This window comes from Chelonia mydas, chromosome 12 (assembly GCF_015237465.2).
Source record: "Chelonia mydas isolate rCheMyd1 chromosome 12, rCheMyd1.pri.v2, whole genome shotgun sequence".
Taxonomy (NCBI): Eukaryota; Metazoa; Chordata; order Testudines; family Cheloniidae; genus Chelonia; species Chelonia mydas.
The window spans coordinates 12,109,671-12,132,129 of record NC_051252.2 but is presented as its reverse complement, the minus strand read 5'-3'; the positions used below and the strand labels follow the sequence as shown (position 1 = coordinate 12,132,129).

At 40.4% G+C, this 22,459-nt stretch overlaps 1 protein-coding gene across 16 annotated transcripts in view; it reads right to left on the bottom strand.

Annotated features, from left to right (window-relative positions):
- Positions 1–22,459, bottom strand: part of LOC114021240 — a 137,350-nt gene that overhangs the window by 99,836 nt on the left and 15,055 nt on the right. For 9 of the 16 annotated variants that reach the window (XR_006285154.1, XR_005222212.2, XR_006285155.1 and 6 more), the window contains one exon: positions 20,746–21,040. The exons of 2 other annotated variants lie outside the window; for them this stretch is intronic. The gene's annotated coding sequence lies outside the window, so the exon portion shown is untranslated. Of the gene's footprint in view, positions 1–202; positions 357–20,745; positions 21,041–22,459 lie in introns of those variants that run through there. 5 more of the 16 variants (XR_006285161.1, XR_006285162.1, XR_005222215.2 and 2 more) reach the window with 1 other exon arrangement.

Genomic DNA, 22,459 nt, shown 5'->3' with positions numbered 1-22,459 from the left:
ACTGTTGAGCCACAACATGGTGTGGTATGCATGGAGTTTTGGCATTAAATAAGAATTTTTGTTTAGCTTATTCAAAAAGCTATGCCATGGCTTCTCTCAATTTCTGTTGAATTTTATGCTTTGTGGTTATTTAGAGCCAAAGAAACAGTTTGAAAGGTCAGTGCAATTCTTCAGAACTGCAACATGTTTTAGAAAAACTTACTTTTTGTTTTGTTTTACAGAGTTTATTGCTTCTTCCAAAAGGTTCCAAGATGATATCCCTGGAGAATGAAGTCCTCTAGTTAGCCACAGAATAGATACAGAGCAGGGAGCAGCAGTCCAAGTTCCCACAGTGACCTGGTTGTGCAACCCAACTCTGACCTAGGATGAAATGGTAGTTCAGTCACTATGCTAATTCAGTCTTTGATGAGATGGCCAACAAGAGAGAATTCTATGAAACACTTAATGTAGGACAATGTGTGATGTTTAAACTCCCTAGCCGCACTAGAGCCCAAGTCAATAGACCCCAAGTCATCAATCTACTTCAAATGTAGCTTACCTGCTCAAGACACTTGACCATTAAGTTGGGAAATATTCTGAAACAAAACCCATGTACCTCTAGATCACCCTAGGCCATTGTCATGTGACCAAATGGGAAGGTGGGAAAATGCCATATTTTCTCTGTGCAAATAATGCTAGCTGCTTAAGGCCAAGCACAATGCAGAACCTGAACTGATGACCACAAATGATCGTATGTAAGAGAAAATTTAGTCACTTTGATTGTAAAGAGGTGCCCTGCTTAAAACTGCAGCTTGTATGATGAGGCTCATGGGGATAACTGCACCCAAAAGTTGGAGGCATCACACACAAAACTGTTGAAGGGTGTCACCCAACTTCAGAGATAAAAGGCTTGTAATTGATCCAGGCAGAATAATGGTGGGGAAATAAATGGAATTCTTTATCCAGGAAGTATTCAGTCTGTATGGTGAAATGGCTCTTTAAAAGCAGAGAGGGTCCATTTCATGGTCATGCTAAAGCTTCACCTAAGAACTGACCACGTATATATTTTAAAATATCTCAGCTAAACATACCCAAACACTTTACAAAGGAGATCAGGATCATCATCTCCATTTTACAGATAGGGAATGTGCAGGGTAAATTCTTAGAGGCATCTGCATGGCCAGCCCCCCACCAAAGGGCTTCCTCCCCCCGTACACACCAAAAAATCCCCATTTGTGGCAGAGGACTGAGTCCTGCTGTTGTGAAACTGCCTCAAATACTTAGGAGTTTCCCTGAAATCCAGGAGTGTCCTTGTCCATAGAATCTGTCCCTAGCAGTTTTACAAAAACTCACGTTCTGTCCAGGTTTCTGAAATCCCACGTGAACTCTGAGTAGCTGAGAGCACTTGCACTTCAAGATCCACCCCATGAGTCCTGTCACATTACCACCCTGTCCTCATCCTCCCTTCATAAGAGTCCTTGAACCAGCCTACCTCAACATATAGAGTCAAATCCACATGGAGTCAGAAGCTCATTTGGATTCTGGGCAGCGTTGCAAGGGTGATATCCTGGTCAACTGGCTGTACTTCTCCTAGGAAATCTCTAGTCTAATTTGAAGGTTTTAGTGTGTTACTAAATTGTTTGGGGGGGGGGGGGGGAAGAACACCAGGTTGTGTTTAATTTATAAAAATAAAATGTACTACAGGATGTTTTTACATAATCTCTCTTCCCATTCTGTAGAATGGAATACATTCCTGAAGTTACACTGTGAAAGGAAGCCTTTGCTATCCCATACTTTGTGCTATGGGAACGTGAAAATTCAGCCACCAATGTCCAGGGTATCAGTCAGTAGAACTCACGGTGGCAGTTTGTGTTAGGAACATAGGTCCATTGAGGAACTTGACTGAGTCCCCATTTATTCCAAAAAAGTCGAACACCCAGCAGATGCTAACAGCATTATCAGTACCTTGGCTTCACTAGAACTGGCACCTCTGACTGAGAAAGAGATATTGAACCAATAACACCAATTTGCAGAGACATCTAACCCATTTAGTTGTGTTTTGTTTTTTAATTCAAATTGGTTTCAGGATTTTACACTCACCCACTGCAAAGTGAAGCAACAAATGGGTAATCCCACAAGTTTACTAAATTGCCATGCTATAAAGCTTTTGGAGTGCTGTATGGGTCAAAGTTCTACTAAATTGTGCTCTTTGTAAAGCAAAACCACTATCATACAAGTTTGAATCTTTTAGTGCAGGCCTTTCATCAACCCATAATGCTGCCCAGGCTGAGCAATCTATGCATTTTACAAAATCTGTTTGTAGGTTAAGGCTATGTAATGATCATTGTCCCTTGAAAATGCTACTTACCAGCATGCTTCATTGCCCTTTAGTTTATATTGATTTAACATAGTACACTGGGTTATAGATAATTGTGTGCAAAACATTTTGTGCCATGTTAATAAAAGGTGAAGAAGTCAGTTTTGAGAAAGCATGAGAGAAGTCCAGTAAGTACCTGTCAGTCTCCTTGGAATCATTCCTAGAAATAATAATTAGCACTTTAGACTTCAGTATAAAGCGAATGGTAACTTTAAACTACAACAGGACCTTTTCCAAACCTGTAGCCTTTTTTTTTTTTTTTTTTTTTGGTAAGGCCTTATGTTTAGTTAGGCAATTTTCTAAAATATGTTCGTCATCTGCAATAAGACTAAGGTGGGTGTCTCCTTTGTGAGCCTATCATGAAAACTGCACCAGGTGGCTAATCCTCCTTTTGGAGCTTGAACCCAGCCAAAGTATCCACCAGAGTCTGAACAGATGTTTAGGCACTCATTAACCAATTCATTTCAGTCACATACACGATGAGAAAGGTAAGATTAAGAGACTAATAAACCTCCACACAAAAAATTAAAAAATGGAAAGCTGAAATAGAAATTCTCCCCTTCATTCACCCATTATAGGCTAGGCAGAATAATGCAAGTTGATGTTTTCCAAACATTATGTTTATGTTTGGAAGTCCTTGCAAGTTATTAGGGCAACACAGGTCAGTCCAATTTCTGGGTTCTCCGTACAAAACATTTTTTCTGGTCTAGTTACCCTATTTATAAAAAATTGTCAGCATTAAAAGCAAAGTTAAAGCCAATTTCAAAAGATCTAGTTCTGCAAACACTACCAGATATGGTACATTACCAAAATAGTCCCAGTGCTATAGGACACACAATATTAATAAACTAAACAGAGAATAACTTAGTTCCATGCAAAGTATTTAAAATCTGTGTTATATCTTTGGTTACAGAAAGTTACTGTAATTCAAAATAACCATTTTTCTAAATAGATCCTAGATTTTCAGCAAAAAATACTGCCTTAAGATAGCTATAGTGATTGGCTTATACTGAACCATACACCACCTTTGAGGTTAAAAACATACACGTAAACACACAAAACTTACATGTGTTTGCATTTTTATAAACACAAAAAATGGAGTGTTCAGGGCTGCTTTCCGTCGCTGGTGTCCCCTGTGGCTAAGCAAACATTATGGAGTCTGCCTCGGTTTCTCCTTGGTTCAGCCAAGGAGTTTAGCGCCATCTGCTAGTTCCTCATTTTGACTCTAGCCTTTCACCTCAGTTGTTAATAGGCTCTCCCTTCTTGGGGCAGCAATGAGTCTAGTGAGTCAGGCAGCCAGTAAAGGGGGTTCAAACAGCTGTGCTCTGCAGGCTTTGATAGCCCCTTTGCTGGGGCTGGTAATGGAACCCAGACCCACTCATTCCACAGGCTTCCAGTCCAGGGACTCTTTATGAAGCAGGTGGAATCAGTTTCTGCCAATCCCTGACTACTTCCTACTACACTTCTCTAGCAGGCTGTTTTTCAGACTCTAACTCTGTGACCCTTTTCCTCTGGAGGGCCAGCAACCTGGGTGATTTCCCAGCACTCCATTGCTGAAGGACCTTACTCTCAGCAGTTCTCCAGCCTCTTAGCAGTCCCACCTGACCTCCCTTCTGATCTGCAGTCTTTGTATCTCCCCAGCTGTGGCAGGGCCACTAATCAGCCCCAACTGAGCAGGCAGCTCGTCTCCCTGTTAACCCTTCAGCAGCTGGGACCACCTTGGGACTGTCTACCCAATGACAGCATCATTTAAAAATGGCCTTGATCAAGAAGAGGCATTTTGTACCTGCTTTTAATGCTTGTTTTAGCCCCACTTCTCAGGAGGGCACTAACTGAGTGCTGTTCAAATGCCCCAGGGAGTTTCGAGTCCATGCTCTGGAACACTTCCATCCACAGAGAGAATCCCTTCAAAGACCTCTACGGAGGGGTCATGGGTTATAACAATCAGGTTAACATTGAAATAGGATGTGGATTTAGACAGCACAAAGAGTACCCTATGACAACACAATCAATTGCCTTCATTGTCTAACAGTTTGACTCCCAGTTTCTTCTCTGACAGCCTGGGTCTCCTTCCCTGCTCTGCCACCGACGCACTGTGTAACCCGTGGGTCATTCAAACTATGTGACTCAGTTTCCCCATGTATATAATGATGATTAGAATGCCTATAAAGTGCCAAGAGATGCGTGGTTGAAAGGCGTTACTCACGTGCAAAGTATTATTTATGCATTGCCACCTGTGACACTCAAATACAAACTGCAAAGAGGATTATTGCACTTACCAACTAAATGCAAATTTGTATCAGCCTGTCTGGGGTTTTTTGTGCTCCCATGGAACAGAGGAAAAAATTGCTAAAATGTGCACTTAAGTTTTCTTGTACTTTACAAATGCTTCATCTGTTTTGAAATTACTAAGGTAAGCTTGTTAAAAAAAATTGTTACATGCTTTGTGGAAAAAACAGTGATCTTCCCTCCTGTGAAACTTTATAAAATGTATCTCCTACCAGTTTTACTCCAAATTTATTAAATATGTTTCAAAAAACAACCCCCCCCCCCAAAAAAAAAGTTTAACAACCAATATGAAACCTTTTAGAGAACATTATTTTAAGTAGGGGCACAGTAATTGCTTGGATCTAAAGTTCTTCTCTGCAGCACTATAGAATACAAAAGAGCAGGGGGGTGACAAGCACCAGTCCTATTCAAGTGTAGTATAATCTTTGGTGGAGTGAGCCATCTAGTAAATAAGGCAGAGACAAACACATATAACATCTAGATGAGAAGGTTGTTAAGAGAGAAAATTACCAACAAAGTAAGTCACCAGTCTCTTCAGCCTCCTTCCTTTTGTATTTAACCCTCTGTGATGGTGATAAAATTGTCAAAACTAGCCAAACCAAAAATTTCAAAAGTCCCAAAAAGGGCCTCTCCCTCCCATATACAAAGCCACACCAGGCTACATTTTGAACTAGCATTTAGGTCATTTTAATTTGCCTCACATTAGGCCACCACCAGAACATTATTATGCATTAATTACCAAGCTGAATTTAACTATACCACTGAAGTGCCACAGATTACAATAAACTGAAAAAATAATAGCTTAAAGAGGGGCATTAAGTCAGGCATGCAAAATTTTCAAAAGAGCCTCAGTGACTTTGGAGGTTAAGTCCCATTTTCAAGAGAGATTCAAGATTGGTTCACTCTGGGAACTTTTGCCAGTATCACTAAAGAGTATGATTATTATTGTTTTGTTTTTTTAAACAGTTTTGCCCATATAATCTGAATCTACACGAGAAGGGTTTGCCAGTATATCCAGCAACCCTTTCTAGCACAGACAAGACCCTGGTAACACAGAAGCCTAAATCCCAAAGTGAAATTTTGAAAATGGGACTTCAACATTTTGAAAATTTTACCCCTGGTCAATATCAAACATGCAACTGCAGGATGCAGGTCTAGTGCAGGAAGTACAAATGTTGGTCTGAGTTGGACATTGTGGGATGTATTTCAGACATTTAATCTATGTATTCTTTTCTGAAAAGGAAACTTCAGATCCATGGATTATTTTAAATCGGTGAACTATAATGAAGTGCGTTAAAAATAAATCCTACATTAGGCTGTCAAATATGACTATTCTAGACTGGCAACAAATGAGACTAGCACCCCTGGAAAACTTTCATAACTGTGGAGATAATCCAATCTCCAATGCAAATGGTGCTGCTAACACATGTTGTCTCCCATGAGTGTGTGATGGTGATTGCCGCTGATTCACATGAACCCACTTCGGAAAAGGAAATACCCTGATAAATCTACGGAGCCCGAACATACTTTTTGGTTCTACTATGCAATCGACACATTACCCTTAGTTCTGCCTGCCTTCCTCTATGAGCCAGAGAGCAGAAAGTATTCCTGTATTAGATAGCTGGTGAAGCTACACCTGAAATGTTACCTTTACCACTGAATTTTCTTTTGATGAGTTTAATCATATTTCAAGTTAAAAAAAAAAGTTAAGCAGGTTCTGGATGCTGGGAAGAGTTGATTTCCTTTGACTTGTTGCCATGGTTCTGAAGATCAGAAGAGGGCAGCTGCATTTGCCTCAGTATTTTATTCTGAATTTGAAGGATGAGAAATGGGAAAGGGGCAAGGACTCTGTGTTTTGTATGGCGCGGGGGCACACTGGGTATGTAGATTGGAGGAAGAGATGCCAAAAGAACAAAACTAGACTAGAACAGAAAGATTTCTTTAAGACCGCCAATCACCTGGCAACTCAGATGCAAGCAAGTCCCCACTGCTACTGTGCGGACATCCTCCGAAGGAGACAGGCTGGTGTAGGACTTATAGGAATTGATCCTGGCAATGACAGACAAGATGCAAGCCTCAACACTGTTGTAAGAGAAGAGCTTTGTGGAAATAGACTCAAAAATAAATAAGCTGTCCCAGGCCAGAACAGAGTCAGCTTAGATCACTGACATGATAGACTGCCAAGGCACCACTATTGTCTCAGCACAGCTGCTGCTCATTCACGCTGGAGGCTCACTGCAGCTCTTAGATACACAAAGGGCCTGATTCTGATCTAATGTACACTGGTGTAAATCAAAACTAATTCCACTAGTCAATGGAGTTACACTGGAGTAAAACCAATGGGAGAGGAGAGTGAAAGGCCCCAAATCCTTACAGGTGTGTGTGGAGGAAATAAAAGGGGGTGGGGGAGAATACCATGTATACCAACGCTTTCCTACATGAAAATTAAGCATCTGTGAAGATTTTTTAACCCAGCAACATACTAGTTTTCTGTAATGCCACTTCTCTATGAAGTGCACACAAGTCTGTTAAATTACAGACCACAGAGTGTTTTTCAAACCCTAATTCCTTTGTAATCTCATATCATCTCCCGAAGCTAAATGCTGTCAAGTTTGCTACGTGAGACCACCATGGAAAAACCAGGAAAGCTGCCAGTAAGTCTCAATAGGGGGCACTCTTTCCAATGAGTCAATCCTGAAACAGTGGATCACCAAGTTATCAGAGGGGTCCCTCACTTGGTCAGAGATGCTGTCTTTGTGTGGAACACAAAACCAAGGAGCCTAGTCACTTGTAGTCATTAATATCCCCTGGCACTTTACTAAGACGTAAGGTGTCATATGAAGTGTCCTGCTCACATTCCAATTTGAATCATTACAAACCTACTTACACTTACCCTTCAATTTTCACAGATTATAGGCAGAGCTGGTAACACTGCTTAAAGTTGCCCAACACTTCCCATTATAAAGACCGTGTTTTCACTTGCTTATAATTTTGCCATACTTTAAATATTTGGGCTGAAGTTTTCCATGCCAGGTGTCTGCCTCAGGCTGAGTTTGGGGGGGAAATTTCAGCCAAAGGGGCTCAGCCCTTTTCAAGAATGAGGGTAGGGGAAAAAAAAATTGTTTTGCTCATGTAAAATGTTGGCCACCTTTTTCTTTAAAAAGCTCTAGCAGAGGCTTAATTTGGCAGAGGGTGACCTTTGTGTCAGTGAAGTGCCTTTGCAGACCCAGTGAAAATGCACCTAAATTTGGCCAAAATTATAAACCTCTAAAAAAGTCTTTGTTTGCACATGCCCAGTGGAGCTGAGCAGGACTCTCCCTGCAGCTTTAGCTCTGGGCTGCCACAGGCTGTGAGCAAGGAGATTGCCTAGGCCCCGAAGGGGGAGCAAATGAGAGCATGGGAAAGAGACAAAGAGGAGAAAGAAGCTACCCAATCCGAATGCAGAGGGGGACAAGAGACAGATTTTGGGGTGGGAGAGGGGAGAAGAGTAGATTGGGGTGAACTGGGACTGGAGGCTGCCAGGAAGGAAGTATCTTGGGACTGAGAGTTGGACAGAGGGATTGACTGAATGGCTAGGCAAGAATACTGGGCATGGAAAGGGGACTTGGATTGGAAGGGAAGGAGACTGGGATTGATATGAAGCCAGGGTGAAGAGACTTTCAGGCAGTAAATTGGGGGAGACATTGAATGAGTAGTCAGGAGGAGATGGGGACACGCTGAGCAAGGAGATTAGAACCAAAAACCAGGGGGGTGTGGGGCAAAGGAGGTGAGAGGGGAGATCTGATAGGAAATGAGGGGAGAGAAAACTAGGACTGGCTGGGCAGAGACTGGTACAAGGAAACAGGGAGGGTGGGAGGAGACTGGGATGAGAAGCCTGAGAAGTAGAAATGGACTGGCTAGGAGCGGGGAAGAGACAGGACAGGAACAGGCTGGAGGCACAGGTAACCTTTCGTCTGACATTTCCTAACCTGAGTGCTTGACTTTGCAACCTTAATAATTTTCTTTTAATATTGTATGTTACATGCAGAAACAAACATGCTTTAATACTTCACCTGAACTGCTACCCAGCTATTTTTACCCCAGAAGTGGCTGCATTTCAGTGGCAGATGAACACTTCTTGCAAATATAGCTCCTAAAGCACACTGGGACCATTTATGACGAAAGGCCTGTTATTAAAGGCTATTATTTGAAACGCTGAGACAAAAGCCTTTTTCAATTTAAAACAAAGACAGACTTGTAGGCTTGGACCCTGTTTGTCAAACTTTAGTGCAAAGCAATTCTTTTCTGGGCAAAGTTCAAATAAACCTTGAAAAAGAGTGGTTTGTAATGGACACGACAACCACCATACCACGAGACCGATAGTTTGGGAATGTCCTGTACCCGTAATGACCGTCAGGCTGTCTGTACGTATGTCAGAAAACGTGCTGTCATGTTTCAGTGCGGTACTTAGTTCTAAGCACTCCAGAGTATACACAGCATATAAATTCTGTCTACGCACACCGAACATGTCCTGCACACAAACGTTCATCAGAATGAAAGTGTCTTCTCCATCAACAGCCATTCCCACTATTTCCGATTGCTGGCATTTCTATAAAGTAATTTTTTGTTTAATAAATTCAAACTTACCCCTCATCTAAGTAGCACTCGGGGTTTTGTGCGGCTTTTTAACTGATAGATACACAACTGGTTTCAATTTAACCCCCCCCCCCCCAAGGAGAAATGAAGTCAAATACACTTTATTACTTATTAGCTGGTAATAGAATACCTTTTGACAAGCTGAACAGTTGTAGCAGGCAGCAGTTAAAGTTTCTGCATGGCCTGTTTAGAATGAAAACAGGAATGAGAGACAGCTCTGTAACTGGGTTTTAAACACAACTCAGCCATCATACTGTGCCCAAACCAAGTATTTTTATCCAGTTAATTTAGTGAATGAATCCCTTAGGGTCCCCAGCCATCTACCACTACAGCTCATTAGAGCCCAATATCTGACTTTTCATGTTGTATCACTGAAAGCATTTATGCTTAAAATGTAATTAAACTTAAAACAAACAAGATCTCTTCCCCTTCACCCACCCTTTGACATTCTCACATTTTCCCCTTCCCCCAACTGACAAAGGCATGAACTTCTTTAGGGTTATTTAGGAAAAACACTATACATTTCAACCACTTACGGCAAGACATTTGCCCAACTGTTCATCCTGCAAGCAATTAGAAATCTAAATACTTGGGGTAATGCATTACTATTGGGATTTAAACTTGCAGATCTCTTACAAACGAGTAATGTGGCAAGACTTGCTGTCCAATGAGGTGTCTTATTGAAATATCCCAGGCTGTTTCACTTGTCACAGCTGTCGTTTCAGCCATTTGCACTTACACTGTATTGCTTTCATTACAAAAATAGAAATTTGTGTCCTAAGTGCTGTTACATTACTAATGCTAAATATTTAATTCCCCGGGGTTCTAATTATGGTTGAGCACTGGCAACACTGATTCTACTTTTTAATAACAACTGTAAAAGCAATTTGAGCATTTTTCAATTAATTAAATACATAGTATTCAAGTAACCTCTTGTCATTTTGCCCTCCAGGACCTGAGCTAATTTGTGTGGCATAAAATGTTTTGAAAATTAACTGATACACTACTCTACTCGCTGTTATTCTATTAAATTACAGTGTGTAAAATGAACATTGTACCCTAGTAGTTATACACAGTACAGTTTCCTTATTTGTGAAGGTGTAGTGGTTTCTTGAAAAGAAAAAAAATATTCTACAACACAAATGTTTACTGAGCTCTAATTAGCGAAAGGAGATGCAGAGTCAAATATCCCAAAGCATCTATCAACTTACAGTAATACAAAAATAATCCTCACCCGTGATCCATAAAACTTACACTGCTAAATTTACCAAACTTGATTTTACCATCTTTCGTAGCTGAAAGTAAACTTACGTTATTTCTTTAATTCAGTGGCATTTTCTTTGTATGAATTCCGGGGGTTCACTTAATGTCAATTAAATTTAAAAAGCCCTCACGTAATAAATATTTTATTTAGAACATTCAATGCAACTTGCATGAAATATTTTAACTGTTATTGGAGAAAAAAGTAAACTTGCATGACAAACAGGAATCTACTCTGAAGACTATTAAGAAATATGTAAGTATTTTGGACCCAAAATGTTTGTTTTCAAATTTACAGAACCCTATCCGAACAGCCTGCAAATCAGTTTTCTATAATGTATTTATGGATGGTTTAAAAAAAAAAAAAATCACTGTACCTAGCATTCCCACCCAGCTATAATGCAGTGACTTACTTCTATTATTGCATACACTTGGCAAAAAAAAAAACCAAACAAACCCCACCCACATTCAAAAGCAATATTAGAAATCTAAAACAAAGCATAATAGTGGTGCACACCATGTACCCAGAAAGTGAAACCAAGCCATCTAGTTTCACTATCCAATCTAAACAAAACAAAAAAACATGCTACATAAATGGCAAAAAGTTAAATTTTCAAATGTTTTAATGATTTTTGACAGATTAATAATTTTCCTTAAACATGATTTTTAATTAGTCTCCTTTATAATAGAAATTATGTGGAACACTGGTACAAAACACACAGAAAACCAACAGAATACAAAGGGCCAGGTTTCACTCAAAGAACTCAGAGTTAAGGGTAGCACTCCAATCTCAGACTATACCAAATATCAATGGGATATTGCATAGAGGTGTAAAGCCAGACTAGAATTTGTGCCAGGAATATTTTCCACAATCATACTGCTTCAGAAACGAGGCGGGGGGGGAAAAATCTTACTGATGTACAAAGACATGATGGGTTTTCCAAGGGAGAAAGTTACCCTTACCATCATTTCCTTCAAAGTCTCCCTTCTTTCAACTACCATTCCAACATCAATCCCTGTCCAGGCACTCTCCATAGCCTCTCTCAGAACATGGCAACTCAGATAAATAGCAGTAAAGGTAATTATAATTTTTACATTATTAAATAAACCTATTTCTTAAAATGATGGCCATTATGACAATCTTATTCCTGCCCTTTTCTTTTTCTTACACCAACACAAATGAAAACGTTTAAGGTCTGAAAACTTTGACCAAAAATATATATGCCAGTTCTTTCAGGTAAATGCCTTACATTTCTTCATGTGAACAGCCATTTGTTTGGTGATGGAGGAATCTGCAATGTATTGAATTTTTTAAAATGGAAACACATTGGAGCCCAGCAGCTGCTTAACAGTGTAGGGCAACAGTTTAGGATAGCAAGTGAAGAATCTCACCTAATTGGAACTACAGGCTTGTTGCTAGAGTTTCAATGCAAGTAATATATGACAAGTACAACTTGCTTTATCCTGCACATGCAATGTACTGCTAGTTGTGCAAAATACGGTAAATTAGGGCTGACGTGACACAGATTGGTCAAAGAATTTTATACCCGTTAAGTTGTTCTTCTCGTCTAATTGACTAGATATGCTCCTGGATGTATTATGGGTTGAATAGTATGATTTTTATTTTAAAAAACCCAAAATATATGGGCACAAGTCTATTTGTGTCTGCTCGAGAGAATGTAGTGGGTCCAGTCTTTCAGATTAATACTGCATGTCTCATAACTGTCCTAAATATTTCTAATTTTAAAATAAGAATACCATATTTATGCTGGAACTAACACTCTCTGGAACTATTTTAATTTAGTGCTTTATATATATAAGGCCTGATTAATCTTGCAAGGTGCTGGGCACTCCTATGGGGTGCTAGGTACATTCAGATCCTGCTGTTTTTTTCCAATGAGAATGGAGAGTTGAGCACATAATACAGAAGGGGTTCATGTTTCTATACAGCTATAACCTGCTCAAAGGAATTTACATTCTAGAAAAAACAACAGTGGGTCAGATTCTGCCACCCTAATTTCCATGGTGTCAAGTATCAGGGGGTAGCCATGTTAGTCTGTATCCACAAAAACAGCAAGGAGTCTGGTGGCATCTTAGAGACTAACAGATTTATTTGGGCATATGCTTTCGTGGGTAAAATACCACTTCTTCAGAGGCAACTGAAGAAGTGGTATTTTACCCATGAAAGCTTATGCCCAAATAAATGTTAGTCTTTAAGGTGGCACCAGACTCCTTCTAATTTAGATGGAGTAATTCCATACAGTGCCAATAATAATGAAAAAGGTGGGACTACTTGTAAAGCAAGGTGCTACTAGACATGAGCAAAGGCAACAGAATCTTGGCCCACAGTGAATAAAGATGCCATCAGTACACAGAGAGGATAGAAGTGGGGACTGAGTGGTAACAGGACACGGGGAAAGGAGAAGGAAGTTCTTGGGAGAGCAATATTTCTTAGCCCTGGTCTACACTGCAGAGTTAGGTCAACACAAGACAGCTTATGCGGACCTAACTCTGCAAGCGTCTACATGAAAGTTTCGCTCTCACCGATGTAACTTGCCTGCTACACCAACTTAATTCCACCTCCACGAGAGGCATAGAGTCAATGTTGATGTAGTTAGGTCAACACAGTGTCAATGCAGGCACTGAGTTGCTGACTGTTGCTGGCTTTTAGAAGCTGTCCCACAGTGCCCCACCCTGACAGTTCAATTGGTACAAGTGTTCCTGGTGAGCCCGCGTACTGCCAACACAAGGAGCAAAGGGTAGACACGCACCAGCGATGTAATTACTGCAGCAGCTATATGCCTATGTAATTCAAGTCGACCTAATTTTATAGTGTAGATATTGCCTTATTCTCTGCACGTGGGTTTTGGATTAGATTGCAGCCTCGCATTCTGCTCACATACACTGTCTTAAAATGAACATGCACTATGTGTCAACTTCAATAAAAAGTAATACAGTTAATTACTCCATTCACCTGGAGCTGCTTTAACAAAGTATTTTTCCTAAAGTGTAAAAATGTAAAATACCAGAAAAATCAGTCATCTATGTGCAATGACTACTCAGCATCTAACAATAATGGATATACTGAAGAATAAAAATGTGAACCACTCTGAGCCCATAAATCTGAGTGACTGACTGTAAAGTATCTATAAAGTCAGCATTAAGCCTTTAAAACTCTAGCTCCAATCAATTGTAAACAAAGAAATAAAGACTCACAATTATTTTTGAAATATAAAAGGCTAGTGCACAATTTGAAATCCATTTTCTGCTCTTCCGGATTAAACCACACTTTTCCCATGTAAGAAATATGCTTATGCAGGAAAGCAAACTAGTACATACAAGTTTTTATAGATTAAATTTAAAAAGTCCTACAAAACAAATAAGTTAATTATAGCTGGCATCTCTGATTCACTGATGAAACGTGCATTGCTTGCAGCAGAACATACATCTGTCAGCCAAAAAAGAGGGCTGCAGGATTCAGAAATCTAAACAACCAACAAAAAAAATCTCAAACGTTTATGCCCAAAAAACTTTTCACACCACAGAGGAGCCAACATCAACTCTCCAGGCTATATAAGAACCTAGAGAGCCAAGTGACAAAAAGCCCTTTAAAAATCGAGGAATAACTGGGCGCTATCACCCTGCCCGATATTTTTTTTTTTTTTTTTTTTTTTTAAAAGGATGCTTTAAGTGAATGGGCACCAGCTAACTAATCTTGGAAGAGAGAAAATCTAATACATGCACAGCAGGATGGCCGTCCGATTACTTTAAAGCAAACAGTTATTTCTAGATGAAACCCCACAATATTACACTTTGTAGAAGTAGGCAAAAAAATGTTAGCATTAAAATATGTTCACATGTGGCTTGATTACTTTTATGGGGTCAAGTGAGATGCTGTGTCAAGTAGTAGTACATGTAGAACTCACAACACTCCATTCCCTGGCCAGTACCGCTCCAAAAAGCGGACATAGTGTCTCAGAAGTCCCTTTATTGATAGCTTGCAGTCCTCTATGCCAGGGGTTCTCAAACTTTAGCAACCTGTGGACCCCCATTTTGATTTACAATTTTTCACAGACCTCCTAGCCACCTGCTCAGCACCAGGCCCCACCCCCACTCCACCCCACCTCTTCCCACCTGCACTCCACCCCTGCCCCTCCTCTTCCCACCCTCCTCCTCCTCCCTCCCAGCACCTCTTGCACACCGCTGAACAGCTGTTCCCTGGCATGCAGGAGGCACTGGCAGGAAGGAGTTGATCAGCGGGGCCCGCGGACCCCCTGCAGTACCCTCACAGACCCCAGTTTGAGAAACGCTGCTCCATGCCTGAAGTTCACACTCCAGTCCTTGGGCTCCTACTGAAAACTAGTGTTGAGGGGTTCCCTTAAGGCAGCGGTGCCTCTCCTGCTACTCTGCAGAAATGAAAGTTTTAAAAGCCAAGCAGTGGGATATTCAAGGTGTTGAGGAGGAAGATGGGCCCTTGAAAGAAAGAGAACCTGCAAAATTAGGAGTTTGGAGAACCTCTAGATGGCTATTCTTTAGATGGAAAAAAAAAATCGAGGATCCTTCTTTTCTCTAGCTCTCCACAGAAAGATAGAAATCCCACGCCCATTTTGGATAAGGATATTTGATAAGCAGCATATTGGCCCATGCCTTGTCCCCAAGGTCAGAAAAGGCTATTTTCATCATCTAGTCTGATCTCCTATATGACACACACCATAGAATTTCACCCAGAGATTCCTGAATCTAGCCCAATAACCTGAGCTTCTAAGAGAGACACTCTTGTTGAAAAGCATCGAGTCTTGATTTAAAGACTGAAGAGATGGAAAATTTACTATATCCCTTGGCAATCAGTTCCAATAGTTCACAACTCTCGTTAAAACTTTGCATCTTATTTTCGGTGGGAACTTTACTCACTTTCTCTCTATAGTTCCTACTCTGTCATCAGCTTGGGTGAAAGTGATCATGAAATGGTAGAGTTCATGATTCTAAGGAATGGTAGGAGGGAGAACAGCAAAATAAAGACAATGGATTTCAAGAAGGCAGACTTTAGCAAACTCTGGGAGCTGGTAGGTAAGATCCCATGGGAAGCAAGTCTAAGGGGAAAAACAACTGAAGACAGTTGGCAGTTTTTCAAAGAGACATTATTAAGGGCACAAAAGCAAACTATCCCACTGCATAGGAAACATAGGAAGTATGGCAAGAGACCACCAGGACATCTTCAATGATCTTAAAAAAAAAAAAAAAAAAAAAAAAAAAGTTCTACAGAAAGTGAAAAGTTTCAGGGAAACAGCCGTGTTAGTCTGTATTCGCAAAAAGAAAAGGAGTACTTGTGGCACCTTAGAGACTAACCAATTTATTTGAGCATAAGCTTCCGATGAAGTGAGCTGTAGCTCACGAAAGCTTATGCTCAAATAAATTGGTTAGTCTCTAAGGTGCCATAAGTACTCCTTTTCTTTTTGAGAAAGTGAAAACTAGGTCAAATTACAAAGGATGAATATAAACAAATAGAACAAGTATGTAGGGACAAAATTAGAAAGGCCAAGGCACAAAACAAGATCAAACTAGCTAGAGACATAAAGAGTAATAAGAAAACATTCGACAAATACATTAGAAGCAAGAGGAAGATCAGGGACAGGGTAGGCCCATTACTCAATGAGGGGGTGCGGGGGAAAACAATAACAAAAAATGTGGAAATGGCAGAGTGCTTAATGACTTGTTTCAGTTTTCACCAAGAAGGTTGGTGGTGATTGGATGTCTAACACAGTGAATATCAGTGAAAACGAGGTAGGATCACAGGCTAAAATAGGGAAAGAACAAGTTACAAATGACTTAGACAAGTTAGTTGTCTTCAAGTCACCAGGGCCTGATGAAATACATCCTAGAATACTCAAGGAGCTGATGGAGGAGATATCTGAGCCATTAGTGATTATCTTTGAAAAGTCATGAAAGACGGGAGAGATTCCAGAAGACTGGAAAAGGGCAAATATAGAGCCAAACTATAAAAAGGGAAATAAGGACAACCCGAGGAATTACAGACCAGTCAGCTTAACTTCTGTACCCAGGAAGATAATGGAGCAATCAATTTGCAAACATCTAGAAGATAATAAGGTGATAAGTAACAGTTGGCATGGATTTGTCAATAACAAATCTTGTCAAACCAACCTGATGGCTTTCTTTGACAGGGTAACAAGCCGTGTGGATGGAGGGCGGGAAGAGAAGCGGTAGATGGGGTATATCTTGACTTTAGTAAAGCTTTTGATACTGTCTCGCATGACCTTCTCCTAAACAAACTAGGGAAATACAACCTGGATGAAGCTACTATAAGGTGGTGCAAACTGGTTGGAAAACCATTCCCAGACAGAAGTTATCAGTGGTTCAAAGTCATGTTGGAAGGGCGTAAAAAGTGGGGTCCTGCAGGGCTCAGTTCTGTTCAATATCTTCATCAGGGATTTAGATAATGGCATAGAGAGTATACTTCTAAAGTTTGAGGATGATACCAAGCTGGGAGGGGTTGCAAACGCTTCAGAGGATAGGATTATAATTCAAAATTATCTGGACAAACTGGAGAAATGAAGTAAATAGGATGAAATTCAATAAGGACAAACGCAAAGTACTCCACTTAGGAAGGAACAATCAGTTGCACGCATACAAAATGGGAAATGACTGCCTAGGAAGGAGGACTGCGGAAAGGGATCTGGGGGTCATAGTGGACCACAAGCTATGAGTCAACAGTGTAACGCGGTTGCAAAAATAGCAAACATCATTCTGGGATGTATTAGCAGGAGAAGTAATTCTTCTGCTCTACTCTGTGCTCATTAGGCTTCACCTGGAGTATTGTGTCCAGTTCTGGGTGCCACATTTCAGGAAAGATGTGAACAAATTGGAGAGAGTCCAGAGAAGAGCGACAAAAATGATTAAAGGTCTAGAAAATATGAAAAAATTGGGTTTGTTTAGTCTGGTAGAGAGAAGACTGAGGAGATAACAACAGTTTTCAAGTACATAAAAGGTTGTTACAAGAAGGAGGAAGAAAAATTGTTCTTCTTAACCTCTGAGGATAGGACAAGAAACAATGGGCTTAAATTGCAGCAAGGGAGGTTTAGGTTGAACAGTAGGAAAAACTTCCTGTCAGGGTGGTGAAGCACTGGAATAAATTGTCTAGGGAGGCTGTGGAATCTCCATCATTGGAGATTTTTAAGAGCAGGTTAGACAAACATCTGTCAGGGATGGTCTAATACATAGTCTTGACAGGAGTGGTCCTTTCCTGTACTATGAACACCTATTGCCTTGGAAATGTTTTGGTATGCCCGGAGTATGAAAACTCCTGACTAAAATCAATTGCTATATTTAGATACATTTTCTTGACTGCACTATAGTTTGTTCTGCTGATTCACTCCAAGTCTGAATTAAAGCAATGAGTTAAAAAGTAAATGTACAGTACCAGTTCAGGAGGTAAACCATGTGTTTTGTCAAACATTTTTGTGGAGAAAAAAAAAAAAAAAGATGTTTAAAATAATGACGCACAAGGTTATGAAATGCTTGGGATCTAGAAATATTCATACAGAATACAGCAATCATTGTAGAGCCAGGAAGTCTAGTTGAAACCAACCTATTATTTGGAGTATTTATAAAGAAAAAAATCTGTCTGCTCCGAAACACTTTTTCTTTTTTAGAGCTACATAAACATTATGACAATCTTAACTAAAATACAGTCATTATGTGCACTCAAGTAAGATTTTAAGTCATTGACCTAATGTAGTTCTTACAGTGTTGTATACAAAATGTGTTATTGCACAGTATTGGTTTAATTATGTATAACTACATGGTATTACTACCGTGCAGGCCAACAAAGACTATTAAGAAATCACAAGCATCTAAGCAAGTGTTTTAATATTGGTTCTATAATTGCCAAAATTAAGCTGCAGTTTACATGAATTAAGGCCTGACTTAGAAGAGCTGAGCATTCCTAACTCTTGAAGTTAATGGCAGTTGGAGATGTTCAGTAGTCCTAAGGATTAGGCCCTTCACCTGGCTCACTGTGACTTCACTGCTGAGCTTATCAGTAACCCGCCAAGGGAGACCTGCTGCACATGGCACTTCGTCCAAGCCTAGAACTACACCCCCTTTCCTTCACAATTGCACCCCACTTGAAGAAGAGTTGCTGGGAGGATCTTGGAAATTAAGCAGTCAGTATTCTGCCCCCTCACACTCTTCACATTTAAGGAATACACCACATGTGTGGACCAACACAAAGCAGCTTTGACTTCAGTGATCAGAATTTTCTCAGCAAAGGTCTAGCAATCCTTAGCCCTAGCATGAAAGTAGTTTTCCACATGGCTGCTCCTGAATACTGTCTTCTGACACTTCTTTGTTGGTACCCACTTTCTAAGAAATACTACAGCTACTGAAATTACTTTTAAGTTTGCTTATGGCCCCAAATCTCTGACCTGTTGCCCTAAATAAAAAAAAATAATAATAAAAATCCACCCACCCACCTTCTGCCACAATTCTGGAGTTACGTGGCAATTTTGGGGCATTAGTGGGCTCTGCATGAAAAGATATAGGGGAAGCCTGGTACGACTGCTCATGGGAACTGTTCTGTTCCTGCAAATTAATACTGTTCCTCCTTCTCCCAAGATCCCTCTCTCCCTTCCCCAACCAAATCTAAGGGTGTGAGGGGCAGAGAGTGTCACTGTTCCATAGCCGCACGGCATCCCCGCTTCCTCCCCGATTTAGCTCACTTGTGGAGGGTGCACACTTTCTCCTTTTCTAGCGTGTGGCTGGCTGGAAGAAAGCAGGACTCTTCCCTCTGTCTCCCCCTACTGACTGACTGTACTGCTGTCTGTTTCAGCTGCTTCACACTGCACGTCTGCTGAGTCTAGGCCTGGTTTCTCATTCCTTCTCTTGTTTTTCCTCCGGCCCCAAGTCAGTGATGTTTCCAGCCTGCAGAATGGAAAATCCTGTCTTAACACGCAAGTTCAATAACCTGTTTCAGAGGATAGTCTATTTTGAAGGAGCCCCTTCATGACTCACGCTTTTCAGCGTTTATTGCTTTTACTCAATAGTATCTCCATTACCAGAGAGGCGTAAGATCGTCCTCATCTAGGCATATGAAAATCAAGAGCAGTGCCTCTGGTTCTGGTGCCCCAGCAGGCTGCAGGGACATCAGCAGTACTGGACGGGAATGCAGCAGCACATGTGTACATCGATGTTTGGAATGGTAACGCAGAGCGCCACACTGGTGCCGTGTGTCCAGTCAACTCTTATGACTGACGTATCAGTCCAGGCTGCCTCTTAGAGGCAGAAAAGCATGGAATTGTACTCTGGATATATAAAGATTTGTACCATTCGCTGATGTTGACCAACCCCACAAGAAGACATCATCTGTGTCATACCTACTTTGGCAAGACCAACTGTCCAGTGACATGTCCAGAGGCAAATTGAAATGGGTACAGTTTACACTCCCCTCCAGCCCCCTGAGCATGCAAGCTCTGTCTAACTTAACTTAGGCTCTCACCCACTTCCAGATGTGGAACTTATATTCCCTTTACACATCACCTCTGAAACCAGCCTGAGCCTAAGGAAGACATGTGAAGGGGGTTATGTTGTATCTCGCTGAGAGGATGCTAGTCTACTGCAGTCAATGTAAGTTAACATCACCTACCTGTTCACAGGGCTAGAGGAGGGAGTACAGTACCTTAGGTTCTATTAGAGTCAATTAGGCCTAGTAAACCCAGGCCTGGAATAAATGGGGTTGGTATGAAGCGAAGATGCACATAAACAAGGAGCTAACACTTGCACTTAGTCATGGTTAAACAGTTTCTATCTTTCCTTCAAATATTTGAACCTGGGCAATCTTCATACTAGAAAAACCCAAGAGTCACTCTTGTTGGTACAGAAAAGTGAAGAACTTGTAAGGTACCTTTTTCTTTGTCTCTCTTTCTGGAGACTGAAAGAGCTTTGATCAAAGGAAGAATGTGTCAGTCAAAAGAGGAGGAAGACAAAACCCTATTCACTGCATATTTCTAACTGAAATTCTTAAGAGAAAGGTCTGCAATTTATTGTTGCAGGAGGCTGAGGCAACAGTAATTTAGATAATTATGAGTGTCATAAGAGTAAGTATTCTGTTGCATAAGAGGACTCTGGCAAGAAACACTTCCTCACATGACATTCACCGCCCGTTCTAACAAATGAGTAGAGTACACCGTACAAAATTTCAAAAATAAAAGTTTTAGACAAGTTTATCATGATGATCATTCATTTTATATACAAAAAAAAAAAATCTGTGACTTTGTTTACAAAATAGTAAATGTTACAAAAACAGTTTCCAAAGAAGTGTCCTTTTCTACAACAATTGAAGAGTTTTAAGAATGACTGTCATTTGATAAATAGGTGAAATTAACTATCATTAAAACCACTTAAAACTCCTCCTTTCTGTTATCCTTCTCATCTGGACAGTAACTGATAAGGAAGATTTCAGGGAGGCTCAGTCATTGATGGCAGGATCTAGAAAAGAAACAATTTTACAAACAGTTATCATTCCCATCCACCATTTCTAGCTATTGTATTTCACTAATGGCACTTAATTAGGTTCCTTCTGCTACCAGCATCAACACAATGCACAACCGGCTTCATACAAATCACTGCTCACTGTTATATTACATCTTGTGCTGTGAAAATGTTGTAGCGATTGCATCCTATCAGGTTAACAGCTCATATAAAAAGGTAACATTGACACAGTCCTATTAACGACCTACTATAAATTGCTAATACAAATCAGCATATTAGACAGAAATCAGAGATTACATATTAACATGAAGTATATTACTTGCTGCGCATACTTGAACGCAACACTATTATATTTCTCTTAGAGAAAAATATCCTCCCTTCCCACAAATATGAGTGCAAATGAGATGGGCTAAAGTTTGACAGAACTAGAGAGGAAGAGAGCTAATGCAGCAAGTCCTCCAAAAAGATCACCACATCATCTGGCTGAGCAAGCAATGTATCTAGGAGGAAAGGAGGAGGACAAGGAATGGTCAAAGAAAAGACTCGAACCTTGCATAACGAGGACAATTGCAATGCATCCCTAGAAGATCTAACGCACTACCACCTGACTTTCAAGCATACAAAAAGAGACGAATATCACTATCCTATTGTGAAAGGGGCATCACCATCATAGCTGCTATTTTATTTCACTGCTAAGATCCGCTCACACTCTGTTGCAACCGTTGCCATCTTCTGCACTCTGCAGTCTCCTCACATACATTGCAAGTTAATGCCAGTTGAAGTTGGAGGAAGGCATGAGAGACCACCACAAAGCAAATGGATTTCATCATCATTTCTCCCACCTTCCACTAGGCCATGCACCTATTTATTCACTGTGCTGACCCAATGTATAGGGTTTCTGCTACTGCTTTCCAGCAGCCTATCTATTTATGTGACTATAGGGAGAAAGGATCTTCATTCAGGCAGGAAGTTAGTTGTCTTTTTGGATAGCAATTACATCCTCTTTCACAAAGAGCAGCTTAACTAAGAGAAGGAGCATATGGTCCTTAAAAGGGACATCAAAATAAATATGACAGGTCAGTGCAATCAATAAATCAAATGAATGAAAAGTGTACCATATCTAAAATTAAACGAGTGCACATAATAAAGATGCAGAAGACAAAAAAAAGCTACCCTTGTTTCTGAATTATTCATGAAGCATGTAGCTCCAGCTGTTGCCACCAGCCCAAGGACATTTTACTTTGGGAATGAATCTTTACATTAAAAAGTTAAATTTTCTTTTACAAAAGAGAAAAAAGGAACAACTGGGTGGGTCTTTAAAGAGAAGCAAAGTGCACTCTATCATCTTCTTCCCAAGCATTTAAAAGGCAAAATACTTACAAATCAATTCACATGTAGTTTCTCTGCTTCTCTCCT